A 23,941-nucleotide genomic window follows, 5' to 3' on the forward strand; every position below is an offset into this window, starting at 1 on the left:
AAGGGTGGATAACATTAGGCCATTTATTGTGTTGCACTTGGTCAAAAAGGTTTGGGCCTGGGATGGTGAGGTGGAGGTAGGAGTAATTTTAAAGTTTAGTGGTTAGGCTTTAGGATAGGATAGAAGATTCTTTGTTTATATACATACATACATACATATATATATATATATATATATATATATATATATATATATATATAGTTTATTTAATTTATAATATTAACAAAAAAATAGACACAAAAGATATTTAAAAGAATCCAAAGAGAATATTCTCTATTCACAAAGGGATTAATGTATTTTTCCCATACAAAGGGTAGAGAACTTTTTACTCTAAGATGATATATTTTTCTCAAGTACCCCTTTTTTTCTAAGTGTTGGATTTTCAATTTTATTTAGTTTAGATGGTAAGGGGATATATTTTTTTCTAAGTTGAATTATAGCATAGTGTTTGATGTTGTGTTTATGCATTAATGTAGGAACATTCCTTTTTTAAACAAATATAAAATACAAGATGAAATACCATTCATATAATTGAATTTTCCTAACACAGTTTGGAAACTAATTGCATAACTTTATATATCATCATTTCATCTAATTAGCATTTAAACATATGAATTCAAATTTGAATTATAAGAATACCATAAAGAAGGTAAAACATGATTGCATCTATTTATCTATAAATATATGCATATAAATTGAATCATATGGAATATCATATGAAAGGAAAATACTCAATTTTTTCAACATACGTGGACTAACCACTTCTTATTTATTTTATTGAATCACCTAATTCAAGGACTCTATCAAGAAAGAACTAGGGAAGAAAACCTAACATCATGGTCATTTTGAAAACAATTTTAACAATAATTTTTTACAACAGGATCATTATCTCGAGGAGAAATCTCCTAAACATTTGAATTGAAACAACAACTTTAAAATTTTTGCTTGGCTCCATATCAAGGCAGCCACTATGAAATTTTCAAATTACATCAAGGTAACCATGGAGGAAATGAAACTAATCGAGATACAAATAGATTTAACATGAAGACACATTTAACCTATTTACTCCCATCATAGTTTTGCAAAATAGGTTCATTATTGAACTAGACTAGGAAGAAGGTGGATTTTTACTGGGTAGAAGAAGTCAGTCATAACACCATAATAGATGCCCTTTCAAGGCTATAATCACAAGAACTTCTATTCTTTCACTTCTCAATTTCCCAAAACACAAACATGGTTTGTAATGATGAGTAGGGGCCCATAACACCCTACTCTCTCCCTCTCCTCCTCATGACGAGTGACTCTACACTACCCAAAGTCCAACTGAAGCCATCCTCCTATACATTGCCACTTCTACCCTATCTAAGGCTAAGTAATGCCAAGACAACTCTTACATTTTCCCTCATTAAAAAAATTCAAAACACAAAAAGAAAACCAATAAGAACCCCATCACAATCCCATCCCTTACATGTTCATCATTAATATGAATACACATACATATAGAAACCTACTTAAACAATGTAGACACAATATGAAGGTACGAACTTGAAGGATTCCTACCTTAACAAATGGTTATGGAAAACTAAAATTTGAGAAGAGCATTTCTTCTTCCTCCTTTGATCCTAACTTTACTCTCTAAATGTAGTGATTGGGTGAACACTCGTTCACCCTCAAATATGTAACTAAATAGGTTCCTAACTCAACCACCTACCATTGTAATAACTCCTCACTTGACTAAGGGCTTCTAGAGTCTTTTAACTTAACCTCATCATTAAGGAAAACTTTATGGTGGAGTATAACTTTTCAAACTCATGGTGAAGCTCCAATTTTTGTACTAAAGAGAAAATAGGTTATTTGGGTGGTCACCAAAGTTAATAAAAGGGGCTAGAGGGTGAAAAATGCCCCCAATCCATACATATACCCCCTAGGCACTTAGTTTTCATATTTTTTAGCCTCTAGGACTATTTAAGGATCTATTAAATTGCTTGAAAAAAATTAGACTTTCTAAAAACCCTAGGAATGCAAACTTACCACTAAACCCTAATTAGGATAATTAATCCTGATTACCAACTAATTTATATTAGGTTACTAGCCTAGTTCATCTTAGATTATTAGGGTACTCAACTAACCCTAATTATCATGCTGATATACATATATGGATTACAAGTGTCAAGTGACACTATAAAATCATTGTTACAAAACATTAAACACTTTACAATTATAGAATGATACACACATTCAAATTATGATACAAATAAAATATGAAACAATAGGGTTTGCATTTTTCATTAACTCAACCCTAGTTTTCACAAACTATACATACGATCAAGTTTTGATTCTCCATTAGATTTCCTGGCTAATAATCCTACACACTTCATTTCACACATTAGTTGTTTGAGAAAAATCACATGCATATATTTAAAACTCATTTGGATAATCACATTAATCAAAACATTAATTTTTATTTAAATAAGACTTTCTCATTTCTACACACCTTTAATCATCAGTAATTGCATAATCAATATAACATAACTTATTCATTAATTTAGATTAAAATACTAGAATAATCATCATTAGGCATGCATATACCTAAACATCATATACATCACCTATAAGGAATATTGAACTATCTGAATTCGTATAACCTAATCATTGAGGTACCATAATCAATATCATCATCATCAAATAAAACACCTTATATTATTGTTAGTGAAATTTAATGTTTAAATAGTTGAGATAATGTAGTAGTTCTTGAATCACTAAGTATTTAAAACATGAACGTATCAACTAATCTCAATTTTCATTAGGACATCTAAAATAGAAAACATGACTTCATATCTTTTCTAATCTCCTATAATAGATTTAAAAGAGAAATTTATATTTAATAAGTGCATATGAGGAGGGACCTTACATCCTCCCCCACTAGCCTTTGACTTCCTCCTAGAAGTCACACAACTAAAATGTTCATTCCAAGATATATGTGTCTAAACTTATACCAAAATTTACTCCTATTAAAAGAATGATTATATATATTGAGGGATAATAACCTAATTTCTTAATTACCATTACTAAAATTCATGTTTAGTCCATAACTCTGACATGGTTACATTTTTCAAGGTCAAACACTTCTTAAAACATATTGGTCACATATAAACAACTTTCTAGTCTAGTATAAAAATACCTATAGAGTCTCTAATAATAATAATATCATAAAGTGTTCCAAATTCTACATACTCACTTATTGGGGTAACAGTTGTACGAGTCTCTCTTAAATGGGGTTTCATATTTAAGCAACTTGGTTATTTATTCGAGGTTACTCACTTTTCCCTTAGAGTTTCCATGATGTGCTAATTCTTTGATAGGACACTAAATAATTGCATCACTATAGATGCACCTTTTGCATCTAGAAGTCCATTAAGTTAACTCATAATCTTCGCTAATTTTATATTGGCATACAATCTATTACTCTTAATAGTCCAAGAATAATATTAGTCCTATTCTCGAAGTCCTAGGATAGGGTGGGGTATGAACACTCTCACTAATAGCCCCATACCCTAATTCTATGCATCCACTTGATTGTTAAGAATCCTATTGGCAGGCCCATCATATGTCAGTTTGCCAATAAAATCCACAAGAAAGTGCCTCAAAAATCAACTTCAAGGATGAAATATACAACAGAAAATTTTGAAACAAAAGAAATAAAGAGTGGCCACAATAGTAAAATTTTAATCAAGAAATAAAGACATAGCCTAGAGGCAAAATAGAATCATCAATAATAAATTTGGCTAAATAGCCCCACATCAAATTGCTGGAAAAAAGGAAAGAACTTTAAAATAACAAAATCTAAAATTAGACAAATAAGGAAATGAATCCAATTACTTACAAATTTTACATTACTGACATAATGCAGTTGAATTAGGGTCTCTTAGGGGAATGGAGAAATCCCAGGTCTTCCAAATACATTTCAAGGATCTTGAATTGAAATTAGATGGTGGTCTAATGACCATGTCACTCAAATTATGATTGATCCCACATACAAACTACATAGCTCACTTTATCGACATCACCCTACAATTAGGGTTTAGTATACTAAGGGGTTGTTCCTGATCAAAACTCACTCAAAAGTGAAAATGTGAAGATACTATAATGTGTCCCCTTCCATCTCCTTGTTGTTACATTGGTTTCCTTTTGAAGAATCTAAACATTTGGAAATTTTAGTGTTAGTAGAGTTGTACTTTGAGTTACAATTACAAAACCAAAACTCTTATCCTTAATTTCCTATAATTACACATTAGGGCACCTACCCCTAATATTTCTTAGGTCAAATTCACCACTATATATATCATTTGAAGTTGTGTTATCAATCTCCCCAAATTTGGTATGATCTTGTTTACATATATGTATATATCACTGCCCTATATTATTTCATTATTTACACAAGTTCTAATTACCATCTAAGAATGCACTAAATGCTACTATTCTTATCAATAATTCCATATTTCACATCTCTTAGTCATAAATGACCTACGAATTCATCCTTAGGTTGCAGATTTACAACTGGGTAAGTATAGAACCATTATTAAGATGTTGTCAATATTTAGTTATTCATTATTATAACTATCTCCTTGCTAACAATATAGGTCATTATCATTGTTCTTATTATGTCTCGTAGCTTATAATCCTCTTATTACTTAACTTTGATACCTGAACCTTTAGTTTGTATTAGGTTGATGACCTCATCACGACTTTACTTCCCCTGTACTGTAGGGTTATAATTGATCCAATACTTTCAATACCAGATTCTATGAGCATTCACTTGATAATTAAAATGTATTTTTACTCATGCTTATCCAATAAGCCTACTAACATAATTAGACTCACATAACCCTAACTCAGAAGTTTACATTTTCTATCTTAACAGTTCAATACTATATGTTACATACTTGTCACCATTTAATTTTGTTCTTACCACCATATTTAGGTAGATTTATTCCCCGATTAGGGTCCTATTCCTCATAGTAGATAGAGATACTTCCTTTCTTTGTGTGTTCCTAGCTATCTCTCTTGTTGAATAGCTTCTTGCATTAATAATCTTATAGTTTGAGGTTTCCAAAGGTTACATGCATATTTCAATTCAACTCTTGCTTACTTTCCAAGCATTACTAGAACAATACATTTTAAATTCATAATAGGTTATAGGTATCCTAATAACTTGGTAATGTGGTATAATCTTCAAGTGTTACCTTCCTGTTTACTTACCATTCATTTTATCTATTAAATATTTCAACCCGAACGTACAAAATTAGATTATGAAGATCATAGGTTTCAGTTACTTATGTTGTAATGTCTAAATCAATAGTAGTCTACTTGATCACTTCCATACTTGATATCAACTAAAAAAATTTCACAATTGATTAGGTCAAAAAAAATCTAACTTGTACTAAAGATGATGTGAAACACTTTGTCTCTAATCACTAGGTTATTTACTTGTTTCAACTCACATGATTGAAAGATGTTTTAGGATTCTTAACTTAGTTTTCCCCAAGGTGATTGTGTTTAACATAATTTCAATTTACTTTTGAGACCATAATCTACCTTAATATGAATGTAACATTATTGCATCTAATTTGTTGTTTCAAGTCATTAAGGCTAGTTTATATAATATGATTGACCATTTTCAATCGTTAATATCAATTTTAGGTTTTGGTTAGGTTTACTTATAAATATCATTGTTTAGTAAGAATACATTAGCTTCTTAAAATTCGGCATGGATAATTTCTTTCTTTGTATGGTAATGTTTAAACATCCACACTTAACATGGATCCATTATTGCCCAAGTGTCACAAAATTGGGCTCTGATACCAAAATGTCATGCCCAAAAAAAAGGGGCAAAAACACACCAATTTTTTTTTTTAAGATTAGAAATCTACTATGTTAATATATGCTACCCTGATTAGGTTATGGGAAGTTGATAAAGGATTAAAGTGAGTTTCAAATACATATCATAAATATGTAGATTCGGTATTCCCACACAATGAATAGGTTTGAAACCCTAAGTCCTAGTGTTACAAGAACACTTAGCTCGAGTTGAATGAGTCAATTTATTAACATTCAATAGTATGACTTCCAATTCAAATTACATTTTATGGTTTCCAAGTTCATAAGTTGACTATGATGTTATCCCTTTTAACACTATACTAGATGAATCCTTAGGAGAATCTAATTCTACATTTAAAGGTTAATTCATCATAGCATATTAATACTTAATTTAGGACATTATCATAACCTATTTGTATCTAATTTTTTTTTAAAACTAAGATATTCACCAGAAGACTAATTACAACCCTCACTTTATCTTTTAACAATAACTACTAGATCCTATACTTAACCACTAACTAGTGCCAAGACCAACTACAATATAAAATCATTAAAATTCAAATACAATGTTGTTTAAACATAATAATAAATGATTTCAAATAAAATATATGATACTACTCATATTTACTAATCACTAACCCAAACAATCTACTAATTATTAACTATCATAGTGATACTACAATAGTACTCCAAAACAACTTTATTAAATTAAAATATCTAATTGCAACATAATTTTAGAGTACCAATATACTAATTAGTTTACTTACTAATCCTAACTTTCTATCACTAACTAATTTTCTGGCTAATTCTATCTAACCTAGTGCTTAGATATTCTACTTAATCTACCACATTGCACTCTTTAAAAATTAACCAAGGAACCCCTTTCCTATTTAAATACTTTACTAATCCCACTTACCAAGGCACTTTATTTTAAAACATACTAAACTTTAATTAAAACTACACTAAACTTTATTAACCAAAGACTAAACCCCCTAAACCAACTACACTTAAACACTAACACCAATCTCCTATTTAAGACCCACTAACCCTAACATTTAACCAAAACCTAACATAATACCAATCTTTTAATAACATTATACTTTACTAAATACTAACTAAAATAGTTTAAAATCCTAGCTTTAACTTACTAACCAAACCCCCTACCTAACCTTCCACATGTCCTAACTACCTCTAACCTTACTAACACTTAACTACTAACTAACCCAACCCTACTTGGCAAGTGGGTCCTCCACCCACCTAACCTACCCCAAACCCCTTGCACCTAAACTACTCCCATAACCACCCACATGGGTGCACTATCCCACTCAACACCCGCCTTCCCTTAGTGCTTTAAGGAGTGCACACCTATGCAAACTATCTCCACCCCCATCCCCCCTTTTATCAAAGCATTAGCCTATAAGAAGAACTCAGCCAAACTATCATGGGGGCACGTGCAAATCCATAAGCCAATAGGAGAAGGGTAGATAATGTTAGCCCATTTATTGTGTTGCACTTGGTCAAAAAGGCCTACGCTTGGGATGGTGAGGTGGAGGGTAGAAGTAATTTTAAAGTTTATTGGTTAGACTTTAGGATAGGATAGAAATATATATATATACATAGGCTTTTTGTTTAATCTTATAAATTAAATAAACAAATATACATACATACATACATATATATTTATATATATACATATATACATATATATATACATACATACATAGATATATATACATATATACATACATAGATATATATACATATATATATGTATATATATATGTATATATATCTATGTATGTATATATGTATGTATATATATCTATGTATGTATGTATATATATATGTATATATATATATATATGTGTGTGTGTGTATATATATGTATATATATATATGTATATGTATATATGTATATATGTATATGTATATATGTATATATATATATATATGTATATGTATATATGTATATATATATGTATATGTATATATGTATATATATATATGTATATGTATATATGTATATATGTATATATATATGTATATATATATATGTATATATACATACATGTATATATATATGTATATATAGATATGTATATATATATATATGTATATATATATGTATATATATATATGTATATACATATATATATATATATACATGTATGTATATATACATATATATATACATGTATGTATATATATATATATATATATATATATATATATATATATGTATGTATGTATGTATGTATGTATGTATGTGTATGTATGTATATATATTTGTTTATTTAATTTATAAGATTAACAAAAAAAAAAACATAAATGATATTTGGAAGAATTCAAAGAGAATATTCTTTGTTCAAAAAGGGATTAATCAATTTTTCCCATGCAAAGTGCAAAGAGCTTTTTGCTCTAAGATGATATATTTTTCTCAAGTCCCCTTTGTTTCTAAGTGTTGGATTTTCAATTTTATTTAGTTTACATGGTAAGGGGACATGTTTTTTTTCTAAGTTGAATTATAGCATAGTGTTCGATTTTGTGTTTATATATCAATGTAGGAACATTCTTTTTTTTAACAAATATAAAAATACAAGATGAAATACCATTCATATAATCAAATTTTCTTAACACAGTTTGGAAATTAATTGCATAACTTGATATATCATCATTTCATCTAATTACCATTTAAACATATGAATTCAAATTTGAATTATAAGAATACCATAAGGAAGGTAAAACATCATTTCATCTATTTACCGATAAACATATGCATATAAATTGAATCATACGAAATATCATATGAAAGGAAAATACCCAATTTTTTCAGCATATGTGGGCTAACCACTTCTTATTCATTTTATTGAATCATCTAATTCACAAACTCCATTGAGAAAGAACCAGGGAAGAAAAACTGACATCATGGTCATTTCAAAAATAAGTTTAACAATAACTTTTTACAATATGAGCATTATCCTGAGGAGAAATCTCCCAAACATTTGAATTGAAACAATAACTCTAAAATATCTTCTTTGCTCCATATCAAGGTAGCCACCACAAAATCTGCAAATAACATCAAGGTAACCATGGAGGAAGCAAAACTAACCAAGAGACAAACAAATTTAATATGAATACACATTCAACCCATTTACTCTCATCCTAGGTTCGCACAATTGGTTCATTATCTAACCAAACTAGGGAGAAGGTGGATTTTTTTAGGGTAGGAGAAGTCAATCACAACACCATAACAGATGCTCTTTTGAGGCTATAATCACAAGAACTTCTATTCTTTCACTTCTCAATTTCCCAAAACACAAACATGGTTTGCACTAATGAGTAGGGGGCCATAAAACCCTACTCTCTCCCTCTCCTCGTCATGAGGAGAGACTTTGTACTACTCGGAGTCCAACTAAAACCCTCCTCCCATACATGGCCACTTTTATCCTATCTGACATTGAGTAATGCCAACATAACCCTTACAGTTTCCCTCATTAAAAAATGTAAAATATAAAAATATAACCAATAAAAAACCCATCACAATCTCATCGCTTACATGTTCATCATACATACAAATACACACACATGCAAAAACCTACTTAAGCAATGTAGACATAGTATAAAGACATGAACTTGAAGAATTCTTTCCTTCACAAATGCTTATGAAAAACTAAAATTTGAGAATAGCTACCCTTCTTCCTCCTTCAATCTTGACTTTACTCTCTAAATGTAGAGATTGGGTGAACACTCTTCCACCCTCAACTCTATAACTAAATAGGTTCCTAACTCAACCACCTATCATTACAATAACTCCGCACTTGACTAATGGCTTCTAGAGTCTTCTAACTTGAACTCATCATTAAAGAAAACTTTATGGTGGAGTATAACTCTTCAAACTCATGGTGAAGCTCCAATTTTTGCACTAAAGCAAAAATGGGATATTTGGGCTATCACCAAAGTCAACAAAAGGGGCTAGAGGAATGGAAAATGCCCCCAACCCATACATATACCCCTTAGGCACTTAGTTTTCATAAATTTTGGCCTCTAGGACTATTTAGAGACCTATTAAATTGCTTAAAAAAATTTGGCTTTGTAAAAATCCTAGAATGCAAACTTACCACTAAACCCTAATTAGGGTAATTAATCCTGATTACCAACTAATTAGTATTAGGTTACTAACTAGTCCATCTCTAATTATTAGGTTACTTAGATAACCCTAATTATCATGCTAATATACATATATGGATTATGAGTGTCAAGTGACACTATAAAATCATTGTTACAAATAAAATATGAAATAATGGGGTCTGCATATTTCATTAGAATCAACCCTAGTTTTCACAAACTATACATAAGGCTGAGTTTTGATTCTCCATTAGATTTCTCAACTAATAATCCTACATTCTTCATTTTACACATCAATAGTTCAAGAAAAATCACATGCATATATTTAAAACTCATTTGGATAAGCACATTAGTCAAAACATCAACTTTTATTTAAATAACCCTTTCTCATTTTTGCACACCTTTAATCATTAGTAATTAAATAATCAATATAACATAACTTATTTATTAATTTAGATTAAAATACTAGAATAATTGTCATTAGGCATGCATATACCTAAACATCATAAACATCACTAATAAGGAATATTGAACTATCTGAATGCGTATAACCTAATCATCGAGGTACCATAATCAACATCATCATCATCAGGTGAAACACCTCATATTATTGTTAGTGAAATTTAATGTTTAAACAGTCAAGATAATGTAGTAGTTCTCCAATCACTAAGTATTTAAAACATGAGTGTATCAACTAATCTCAATTTTCATTAGGACATATAAAACATAAAATAATACTTCATATCTATTCTAATCTCCTATAACCGATTTAATAGAGAAATTCATATTTAATAAGTACATATGAGGATGGACCTTACAAGGGATTGGAGTAAAATTTGGAAGAGTAAATATCTTTAGCACTCTCCCTCTCTGAATTATTTTCTCTATGCTAATAACTTAGATAATGCATCCTCTATTTGGAAATTTTTCCAAGATACGAAGAGTTATCTGACCAAAGGTTGCAAATGGAAGTTAGGTTATGGTAAAACTATTTGTTTCTGGGAGGATAGCCAGTTATGGGATTCTCTATTGAACTTGTTTTATAATAATGACCAGATGATTGAGTATTACAAAGCCAACTTTGGTGTTAAATTCAATGACTATTGGGTGAAGAATAAATGGGTGGAGCTTACTTCTTTGGATATTAGTCTTTTCCTTGTTCAACTTTCTCTTTTTTCTTCTTGTATCAATCTCAACTCCCAAGACATGGTCATCTGGGCTCTTCACCCAAGTGGTAATTTCAAAGTTTCTCCCCTTTTTGAAGAAAAGAGAATTGATCTCTCGTGGGTTAAAGCTTCAACCAAAGGTTTAACCCCTAAGATTGAGATTTTCTTTTGGATTGTTCTATAGAAAAAAATTTCACTATAGACAATCTTAGAAAAAGAGAGATGATCATAACCAACTAGTGTTCTCTTTGCAAAAATGTTATGGAATCTATCAACCATATTTTTCTTCATTTTTTTTATGCTAGGGATGTTTGGAAGGATATTTTTAATTTTTGGGATATGTAATGGACATTTCAAGAGAATCTTTGTAACAATGTTTAAAGCTAGAGTAGCCCCTTCAAAGGAGAACATGTTTGCAACCTCTACCAGTATTCTTTTCCCTACATCTATTGGGGCTTGTAGAAAGAAAGGAATGATAGAACATTTAGAGATACCAGCATCCCCTCGTGGGTCATTGCTAAAAAAAATTTAAAATCATAAAGGAGAATTTTATATCACATTTGGACCCCTCAAAAAATATCAACTTGGAGCAACCTGGTCAAAATAGTAAAGTTAAAAGGGATAATTTGAAGGAGAATGTATCTACTTATCTCCTCCCAATGGCTAGATAAAGGCTAATTTTGATGGTGCTTCCAAAGGGAATCTAGGAAAGGCTGGTTGTGGGGGAGTCATTAGGGACTGTATTTGTAACATCATCAGGCCTCAGGCTATTCCTCTAGGAAATACTTCTAGCCACCATGAAGAGATGACCAAAGCATATTATATGATCAAGCTAGCTAAGGATACTAGTTGTAGAAACCTCTAACTGGAAGGGGACTCTAGAAATATTGTCAATATTCTTAATAATAAAAATGACCTTGCTTGGAATATTTATAACCTTCTTTGGGAAAGAAAAGAAGACCTCAATTTTTTTCAAAAAGTGTTCATTTCTCATAACTATTATGAGACGAACACATTGGTTGATTGGATGGCCAACTTGGCAATCCAAAGTAATTAAATTATCACGTGGACTAACTAGCTAAGCATTGATGATGATTTAAAAGTTACGTGTAATTATGTTTGTAATTATGAAAGAAACATATCTCAAGAAGGGAAAATCTACATTTGATATATTTGCTACCTCCACTTATCAAATCATCAATACTTCCATTTATTTCTCTAAATGGAATAGTTTCCATGCTTGCATGTTTGTTAGGACTTCACATGGATTGTGGGTGCATTTTGGGCTTTCAAGATGTAATGTGTTGAACCTTTCTTGGGGTATTTATCTTAGCTTTCTTAGTTGCATTATGCAAAGTAGGTTTCTTTCTATGAATATGGGAGGGGAAGTAGAAAAGTTGGAACCTAAGAAGTGCCACTACTGGAAAAGGAAGAAGGAGGTTTGGCACCAACTCGAGAAAGGGAAGGTGACTAGCTATATTGAAAAACTTCATGGCTACAAACCTAATGTGATAGACAGTTTCTACAAAGCTTGGGATAATGACATGGTTACATTCTATGAAAAATAGTTTATCCTTAATGTTGATTTTATTACTAAGGTTATCAAGATGTTAAATGGAGGTATGAGATTTTTCAAGTAGAAAAAATCTTTAGAAGAGGCAGTCAAGCACTTTCTGAAAAATGACTAGGAAGATGTGAGATTGGTGAAGGCCGGTCACTTCTATGATCTCAAATTAAGGATATTTTGCAAGAAGTTTTCACTTGTGTGTGGATGTATTTCATTTTGGATGGTAGAGTTTTGAGGGTTCATCAATACCACTTTGTTTTTTGAATCACTTCTATTATAAGAAAATAATCTCCTTTCCTTTCTATTCAGTGCATTCTCTCCTTAACAGGATCAAATCCTATAAGCATAAGGATTCTAGACCTATCATCCATGAGGATCTCATCCTACTTATTACTGAGTTTTTTTGAGACAACAACCCTACTCACTCTATTTCTAGCAATAAACAGAAAAGGGAAGGGGAAGGAACTCCCAATGAAAAAGAGATTGTTGGTGTTTCTTTGATGAAAAATAAAAATAGCTACAAGCAGGCTCTGGCTATTTAAACAGACTCTAAATAGAGCTTGAATGATGATGCTACCCCCCTAGATGATGACTTGGCCCATACTGTGAGTGATGGGTGTTCTTTTGAGACCAATGATACCACTCTCAGCCTAGATGATATCTCAGCCCATCATTCTCCACATTTGTCCCCTAGTACTATTAGCAAGAGAGGTAAGCCCTCTTCTAATAAGGATAAAGTTAAGGATAATGTCCCTTCCTTGAAGAGTAAAAGAAAATATAGGATTACAAAAAGCCTTAAGATCAAGGGTGTTATCATTTAAGATGATAGTGGAAAGATGGCAAATAAGGATGTCTTGCATGATAAAATTGATAGGAAGGAGAATAGTAATAATGACAAAGATGGGCTAATCAACCTGATTACCCATCAACTAGATATGGAACATGTTAAAAACTCCCCTATTATTGCTAGCCTTTCCCTTGATCTATTGTTAGTTAATGCTACTCTAGCCAAATGTGGTCATGAAGATACTAATTTTGGTACAGACAATGAGCCCAATACCCATAACCAGGACTTTAAGGAAAAGCTAGAAAAAAAAAATATTAGAGCATGATGATTCAAAGGGTGATGATAATTTTTTGGAATTTCTAAATAAATCCAAAGATGGAGCTAATATTGGGATGGCAATGGACAACTGGATGTATAATGAAATTAAAAAGCTTCACTTATTTGTTTGTTCCTTGTAGGAGAAATCCCTATTTTTATGGGTAAAGCTAGATGAGGAAAGTAAAAAGTAGAGGGAGCTAGAATCTCTAGTTGGGAACATCCCAACTAAACTTTAGGATTATGAAGCTTCCATTAAAAAATTGATTAAGGATGATGAGATGGGAATGTATGGTGTTACATCATCCACCCTAGTTCTTGATGCTTCTATTGGAAAATTTTCTTCAAATGGAGTGATCTCGATCGGTCATGCTTCACTATTGGCTGGTGGTCTGAGTAGACAAAGCACTAAGAAAGAGGACCTTGAGCTTTCTACAAAGAATATTAAAGATCTGATCTAAGTTTTTATCTAGGCCTTTTCTAGAATTTTCCTCCCTATTATTTTTTTATTTATGTTGGTTGTTAATCCCTATAAAACTAGTTTGACTTGGTTGTTGGTCCCTATAAAACCAGCCTTTAAACTCTACTGTGATATTCTAGGTTGTTGGTCCCTATAAAACTAGCTCCTAACTTTGGTCTTTTTTGTTTGGGTTTTGGGTCCCTGTCAAACCTTCTTTTACCAAATCAAAACATTTTAGGTTATGAAACCAAGGAATTTTGTTTGTTAAGGACAAGAGCAAGGTGATGAATCACCTACAACATGGAATAGGTAGGATATTAAACAATACATTGGTTGTAGATATAACCATTTAGATAATGGAAGACAATTTGAGTCTAAATCTCTATATTTTGGTTTAAAATTGAATACACTATCCTTGGAATAAACCTATGGAAGGGATTGATATCCCTTTTATGTCATGTGAACCCTAATCAGATTTGTCAAGTTTTTTTGTAAAGGATGACTAGCCTTAAACATGACAATTTTATAGTAGGTCAGGTACATACAATCATGATGAATGTAAAGCAATGAATAGGGAAAGATCTAATGAACTATGAAAGAGTTGTCAAATGAAATTTTAATGATGTTGTATGTGTATACAAGTGATAATTGAGAACTAATCTTATGATAGGGAATAGGTATGAACATAAGGCCTTAAACCAAGTGAGAATGATGTTCTCATGCAAGTTGTTGGTTTAGTTGGATACAGTGTTAATGATAAAAGTAAATGCATTAAATTTACAAAATTATTATGGTTATAAGATACTACTCACAATAATTTAAGTTCCAAACCACTATGACTTTCAAAATATTGTTGTAGTTACATGAGTTTTAGCTGAAAAAAATGATATTGGTTCTTACTTATGAAAATTAGTTGCATAGTGGAAGTAGAATAAATTTTGGTCTTATGACATACACATTATCTTGTATTATTCTCTATATATTGTAGGTGTTCCATCTATCAACATTAGTTAATTATTTATAGGCTTATATCTAACAGTATCTAAATAATTATATGAAGTGAATAGAATGTCATCAATCTTGCTTGCTACAAAAATAAAGAATTTCATGTACATTTCTTATAATTTTTTGATTCAAAAATTTTGAAAGGGTGGATAGCTATCTCCTATGCTATCTCCTATCTTTCTATGCAAAATGTCTTCATGATATTTCTTAAATTCTAACAAAAAGGGTATAGGGTGGTGAAGTATCAATGTTTACAACCTTTTATCACATCCTTGAAATTTTGCCTACATGAGACAAGGCCATTTTGAGAAGGGGTTCCATCCCAGTGGAGAACAAAATGAAATCAATAAATCAATATCATGACTAAGCAAGAATAACTTGACAATATGATTAATTGATTGATGAAAACCAATTGGGATGATAAGGAAATTGGCAACATGAGACTACGATTAGATGATCACAAAAAAGTTAAGGTGGAAAAATTTAGGTTTCTAACTAGATATGTACAAAATAGAATTTTTTGAAATATCTTTAGAAACTTTCAAGAAAATACACTTTAGAAAAATAGGAGCTTTCAAACAAGAAAGCCCACTTTGTGTGAATCCTACAATTATCATAGTCCCAAAGACCACTTTCTTCAATCATATTGTTGTGCCTTGTTTGCTTTCACATTGTGGATAAATGTCTACCAAGGAGGTTGTAACTGTTGTATTTGACAAAAATTCTAGGGAGGTTGTAACTACAGTATTTGAACAAAAATATCTATCCTTTATGCTTTGATAGATGTTTTGGAATTTTTTTTAGAGAGACTACCAAACAAATTCTATTGGTAGGTGTAAAGCTATATTCCATAATCTTTGCCAATACCTTACTAGTGACCATTGATAAAGTGGGAGCTTTGGAAAATTGTGTGGATATCCATAAAAGTAATATAGAAGGTGGATTTTTGTTAGATATTATTGGAAAATATCTAGTAGACATGTATGCAAAATATGGAAGCCTAGACAAATATTATGGATTGTTTAATAAAATCCCTTTGAGATGTCATTTCATGGAATGCAACATTTATAGGATATTCAAACTTATTATTTGTTTTAAAAAGCTTTATAACATCTCAAGAAAATGTAATTTCTAGTTTCTTTACCAGCATCTTCCCTACTAGTGCCAAAATCAAAGCTTTGGAATGGCTTAGTTACATTCATCAAAGAATAGTATCTAGGGGATATTTGTTACATTTTATAGTTGGAAATGATTTGATAGACATGTATGCAAAATGTGGAGCAATATATTTTTGCAAAATGTGGAATCATAAGCAAAGCACCTCAAATGTTTGGCAAATTGGTTGTAAATACTTCAACCATGTCACCAATAACCCTATTTAATTACACCCATAGGTGATCATTTTGTGTGCATTCTGACCTTGACTCTTGTGATGCCTATCTTTAGGACCCCCTATTTTTTTAACTAGCAATCACTCTTTTGTGTCTAATGAGGAAACTTACAACAATTTCATTTTCCTATGTCTTTAAACCCCTTTCTAGACTTAGTAATGTTAAGAATATTTCTAACCAATAAAAAATTATCTCTAAATTTATATTTTTAACTTGTTTTTATATATAGCATTAGTATCTTTTCTAATAATTGAAAGATAACTAAATTTGCATTAATCCCAAAAGAAAATTAACTCTCAATTTCAATAATTTAATGGTGAGAGAAGATTCAACAATATCATTCTATCGTATAAATTTTAATTGTTCAAAAAAAATGCAGCCTAAAACTATGCAGCTAAATCAATTGCACAATTAAAATTGATTTTTTCCTTAACCTGCAACACAAGTTTTTACAAGCATCTATCTTTTTAATTTTCTTGTATCATGTGTTGTACTCAGTACATGAACAAAGATATTTCTCCTACCTATAATCATAAGCTTGAAGTCACTTTTATTTCATGAAATTTTTATTTCTTGTAATATTTAATTATTTTTTATTCTATACAAGATACTACTGATGCTTGTATGTTTACATTTTAATATTTATAGCCTAAATATTTTCTTGTGAAGAAAGACCATGCTTGGCAATATGAACCCAGAACAAAATAATGAGACAATTTCTAGATTGTGATCTCAGTTCTAGAGAAAAGTTGGTAAATAAAGAATCAAAGAATATTAATCACAAAAACATAGAGAATTTGTAGGAAACATGGTCATGTTGAAGGTGGGCATGATTTTTGTTGATTGGTGAATGTGTATTTCCAATAGAGGAAACATGGAGGTGTGAATATCCAAGCCAAGGATAACACTCCCACAGAAGGATATGGTCCTATGGAAAAGAACATAATTTAAGATGATGGTATTGGCATAGTTGATAATATGCCAAAGGACATGATTGAAGAAGATGGTATTGGCGCAACTGATCAAGATGATCGTGATGATGGTACTAGCACATCTAATAATGATGATGAAGATGGTCTTGATATACCTATACTTGAGAAGGCATACAAGCCCCTATACCAAGGCTCCCAAACAACTCTTTTCTTTGCTATAGTGTTGTTGGTGAACTTGAAGATTATGAATGGTTTATCCAATGTAGCAATGTTACATATGCTAAGGTATGACATTTTTTTCATCTTCAATGTTATAATATCATTACTATTCATTACATTAACAAATCATATTTTTTGTCATAGGCTAATAGGTAAGTTTTTGTTACCACCATCAAACATTTTACCTCATTCATATTGATAATTATTTACTATTATGAATCAAATTGGAATGAAGTATCAAACAATACATACATGTCCCAATGATCACATTCTATATCATAAATAACATGAATTTACATTAGAATGCCCTAATTTTCATATTAGTAGATATTAGCCAGATCAAATAACAAAAAAGGTGTCTCACAAGGTTCTTCGGTACATTCACATTATTCCATGTCTTGAACTATTATTCAGGTGGACTAGCTTGGCACAATTTATGGATTACCATGCTTGCAATACAAGTCAAGATGACATTATGTGAATGCCTACTAATGGTTCTTCATTTAAAGACATAGAAAAAACATGGCTACACTTTAAAGAAGAAACTTGTAATCTCAAGCTTTCATTGGTAGCAGACAATCTCAATCCATTTGGAGTTATGAGATCTGTTTACTCAGTGTGGCCTAATTTTTTTAATTAGCAATAACATTCCTCCATGGATGTCCATAAATAGGGAGCACATAATGTTTTCATTGATTGTACCAGGTATGTTTTCATTTAATAGTTATCTAAAGTATATCATTGTTTAAGTCATAAGTTTATAATTGGCAATATGTCATTTTTATAACTTATATGATTTATGATCTTCTTTTTCATATCAAAAGTCTTCATTTTTTGTTAAGCATTTGAATTTTTATCATAAACACTATAATAGATTGAAGTTTATTGCATTTGACTTCCAAATTAGCTAGTGATTTGGTCTATGATAGAGTTACTCAAGGATGCATTCATAATTACTCAAAAAAACTTTTATATGATGTTGATTAACAATAAAGTATATCATTGTTTTAGTTAGAATTTTATTATTGGCAATATGTAATTTTCATAATTTATATGATTTGTGATATTTCATGTTCATATTATAACTTTTTCAATATATTTTTGTATATGTCATGCATCATGTCTGTAACATGGAAGAAGATGAATAAAAAGAAGAAGAAATTAATTGGAGCAGCATTAAATGTCACAACAATCAAGATGTTTTGGATCTAATTGAAAAGGTCTTTTCTATTTCTATTTTCTTTTCTGATTTTCTCATTTATATGTAAATAAAGGATGTGCATTTAAATGCACATTCAATGTCATTGTCAAGGCTCTTGATAAATAGTTTTGTCAACCCATGTTTAAAGCTTCATATCCTAAATGTATTTCTATAGAACTCAGCATCTTATGGTGTAAATATATAAAGTGAATGATCATTTTCTCAACTAAACTTGCAGTGCATTTATGAGAACATAAACTTTTGATCAATCAAGAGAAATGTGTGGTTTACCAAATCAAAACCTAACCTCACTAACTTCACAATTCATCACTATGGTGGAATAGTGAGAAACTCTCTCTTTATCTCATGTTTGTGATACTTTATTTGTACAAGTCTTTCATTTGTATAATAGGAATGCTCATCTCCTCTATCTTATGGGTATGGCAAGTTACATATCAGACGAATTTATTCCTTGAAAAGAACAAAGATTATGATTTTGGAAAGCATCAAGATCTATTAAGTTCTTCAAAATGTACTTTTTTTCAAAAACTCTTTCCTACTCGATATATGGAACCTAAGGAACCTTCCAAGTCATCCAAACTCAACACAACTAGTGCATATTTAGAGGTAGGGTAGATGGTTTCTTGTACATAGGTGACAATGCAATTTCTAAGTTTTAGACTTTCATGATTTTAACTTATTTATTTTGCCTTCTTACCTTTTACAATTTATTCTTCTTGGAATTTGTGATGGTATTGATATGCATCTATAATTTTGTTGACACTAGTAATCTTCAAAGTATTGAAATGTTGATTTATTCTTTGTTTTTGTTTAGGAACAACTAAAATTGCTCCTAGAGACCCTGAGCTCAATAGACCCTCACTACATGCATTGTGTGAAACCAAAAAATGATCAAGATCCATGAAATTTTGATAACAATAACATTCTACAATAACTACAATGTGGAGTAAGCATCTTTTGATAATATATTTTTACACTTGATTCTCTGATTTTGACAATAACTAGAAAATAGCCATATTTTATTTTTTAATGACTAATGAGATTTCCAGGATCAATCATTAAGACAATATGCTTAAACATAGAATTTTCATTAAATGTTATGCTTCAACTATATTGTAGGGTGTCATGGAAGTCATCAGAATCAACAACATGGGCTACCCTCTAAGGATAACATTTGATGAGTTTCTTCGTCACTTTTGTAATCATGTCCCCAAAGCCTTGCATACGAGGTATGTTCATATTTTGCAACATTTCTTTCTTTAAAAAAATAGTAATGGTCATGAGTGAAATTTGATGCAGTGGTTAATTTAGATAATTGTTGGTGAAATATCAAATTCTAATAGTTCTATTGATTAAACACTACAGCTATGATAAGAAGATTGGGAGAAAGTGGATCTCCAAGGCTATTAGGTATGCCCAATTGTATGTCTTGATAAGTCAAAGCATTTTTCATTTTGCATAACTATATTAAATGTTAAATTGTAAAACTAAATCTAGTTAATGTAAAATATCATATTATAATGGTGGCTCATCTAATTCCAACGCATCTCCAATAACATACCTCATAAATTCATGATTTATCTTGTACTTCTATGTTTGCAACTATTGATGTTTAAGATTATTCAAATTTCAAATACACTACCCACTTAATCATTCAAGAGAAATAAAAATTTCATCAATTATAATTTTTATTCACCTTATTATATAGATGCCTCAAGTACCCATATCTAACAATTGGTGTGGTTGCAACATCTATTCCTATTCTTTACTTTGACAACATCACCCCCACTTATGCTTATGGTAGCAAGGTCAAAATATTTCAAAGTATGTTTATTTGTCTCTCACTTAATATCACCCTTACTATCATGAAATATGACATTGACAACTTGGTGCAAAATTTAAGTGAGATCTACTATAGAATTATAAATGAATCATGGGATATGATGGACAAAATACCTTTGTTCCAACGGTGAATTGGATATTTAGCTAGATATTTATCTTCAGGTGTTATTTTTTAAAACATTCTATATTCATCAAAATGTTGACTAACCTTGGTCGAAACCTTAACCAAGGTTGGTCAAAATTTTGACAAACATTGATCAAAATTTGGACCAAATCACCAAGCATGATGTCATCATGAGTTTGGCATCCTGGTTGGATGGGCTAGGCTTTTCAACCAACATTAATTGAGTTTTTGATGACCACAATGACCAAATGTAGATGTCAATTTTGACCAAGACTTGCATAGAAATTTTGACCTCAATAAGGATTTGTCAAATTTTCAATGGGGAAAAATACCAACAAGACCATTTGTCGATCATTCGACCAATTTGGGTAGAAAATTTGACCAATTTTCATTGAAAATAGAGGCCAATTATAGTATTGAAGAGATACGTCTAGACTAGGTTATATCAAACACTCCACTACTAAGAAAGGTGAATTGTCAAAGAAAATTGAATAGAGGAATGTGTACACCAATTAAAAGACAAAGAAGCCTACATTTATCACTATGGAAAGCCTAGATACATTGTAAATGTCTACAGGAGAAAAACTAGTAAGTCCAATGCTACTCCTAAATTTGATGGTTATTGTTATCATTGCAATAAATATGGACACCAAGCATATGAGTGTAGATCCAAGTTTAGATAATCACCTAAGAAGTATAAAATTAATAAATACTTCTACACTTGTAATAAGTTTGGACACCAGTCACAAGAATGCAAATCATTGATGAAGCCTAAATATAAACTCAAGAACAAAGGTAATTTAATAAATTGGGATTACAATACATGGTATTCATGTAATGGGTGAGTGCACCAAGATGGTGTACAAAAAGGGGAGTATAAGTGGAAACTTTTTTTCTGAAATTAAGTAATCCTAAACTTGGATGAGATGTTTTTGGGACATCCACTCAAAATGACAAGATGTGTAACATATATAAATTGTAGTACTATGAATCTACTTTTTAAAATACTAGTGTTTTTTTTTAATGGATAAGATTAGGTAGGTCAAATTCTATGCACACAAAAAATAGTTTCTAATTTTTTAAGAAAATATAACATAGCTATTTTTGTGTGTAGCACAAAAGACATAGTTATATTCACTATTTTGTACATCCCTTTTGTAGGATAATAGTTAAGAGTCATATCTAGAAGTTTTTTTTTTTTTTTTTTTGTAATTGTTTGCTAAGTATTTTATTTTTTATGAATTATTGAACTAACTACATCCAAGAATTTTGGTACTTGTTCGTGTGCTAAGCATAAACCAAAATAATCAAAAATAGAAACTTTTTTTTAAATGCATATAGAATCAAGTGTAGAAGAATAATATATAGTTTATTTTGGATTTTTTCAAGTATATCAAAAGTTATTGAAAAAATAGTAGATAGATGTTTGTGAGGAATGTCAAGACATTGGTACAAGTAATTAAAGTTTACCATGTTAATGTGTTGGGCCCATTTTCCATTGCACCAAAAGCCATGACTGTTAGTGAACATGGAACACCACATAATTAACCACCTGTGGGCAGGGGAGCGCGTCCCATCACCCAACAATCTCCCCCTCGACGCGCATACCAGGTGCTTACGCGGGTCGAGAAGGCACCGGGGAGATTTGAACCCATGACCAGGCCAAAACCAGGCTCTGATACCAATTGTAGGGCCCAAGTTATGCCCTAATCCGTGCTCAAAAATAAACAACATCTGTCTTTAGGGCTCTTAAAACCTGACAAAATCTCAAAATCATAGAACCAAACCTACATCATGTTGTAGTGCTCTGAATTAGCTTTCCAACGCCTATAAGAACTCTGAAATCCGATATTCTGAGAGAAAGTTATGGCCGTTTTACTAAGACAATTTTTTTACCATTTTCAGTACAATTTTCATTTTTTATTTTTTTCAGTGACGAAAATTCCGACGGGATTAAATTTGACGGCCATCATGGGCTGAAACTAAAAAACTCTTTCATTTCCTCTGAACATGGCCAAACTAAGGCATATTATATATCAAAATTTATGGAAATGTCGACCCGGATCCAATGGTGAGGTCTGTTTTTACCCAAGAGGTATTTTCTGCATGCTACCCCCCAAAACCCTCATTTAAATGAAACATCCGAAAAACTCTTTTGTCCAACAATTTCACATGCCCAAATATTTTAACATCCCATCATAACAGCAAACCCAAAACCCTCAGATCTGCAATATAAACTCATATATCTTGCCCTTTCTTTTATTCTCTCATGCATTCCCATGGATTCAATCTAGGGTTACAATAATAAAACCATAGCTCTGATACCACTTGTTGGGCCCATTTGCCATTGCACCAAAAGCCATGACTGTTAGTGAACATGGAACACCACATAATTAACCACCTGTGGGCAGGGGAGCGCGTCGCATCACCCAACATAATGTTGTCTAAAAATAGAAAAAAAATTATTGTTAGAAAGCTAAGAAGATGTGTAAGATTATGGTGGAAATTTTAGAGATACCCACTTCACCATTAGCAAACTTGATGAAGGAAAAGATAAAAATTCATCTTAGAAGATAAAAAAAAGTCTAAAGAAAAAAAATTGGAGGGAAAGTAGTCTCCCAAGCCTTTGGGCCATTTCCCTATGCTATCACCAAGCCATAACCCAACCGGGTTCCTAGGATTCAAATAACCTGATCAGGTTATGAAAATGAAAAATTTCATTCAAAACCTAATCAAATTTTTAAGAATTAAATGTAGGCTTTACTCTGAAGGCCATAACTTTCACATACAGAGTCGGATTAGCTTTTTTCAAAATGCATTGGAAAGATATTGAAGAGCTCTACAACATGATGTAGATAAATCAATCCTATGTCATCAAAATTTTATTTTTCATTGATTTGAATTAAGAA

This window comes from Cupressus sempervirens, chromosome 10 (genome assembly GCF_028749045.1).
Source record: "Cupressus sempervirens isolate cs-2001-9-10 chromosome 10, ASM2874904v1, whole genome shotgun sequence".
NCBI classification, from domain to species: Eukaryota; Viridiplantae; Streptophyta; class Pinopsida; order Cupressales; family Cupressaceae; genus Cupressus; species Cupressus sempervirens.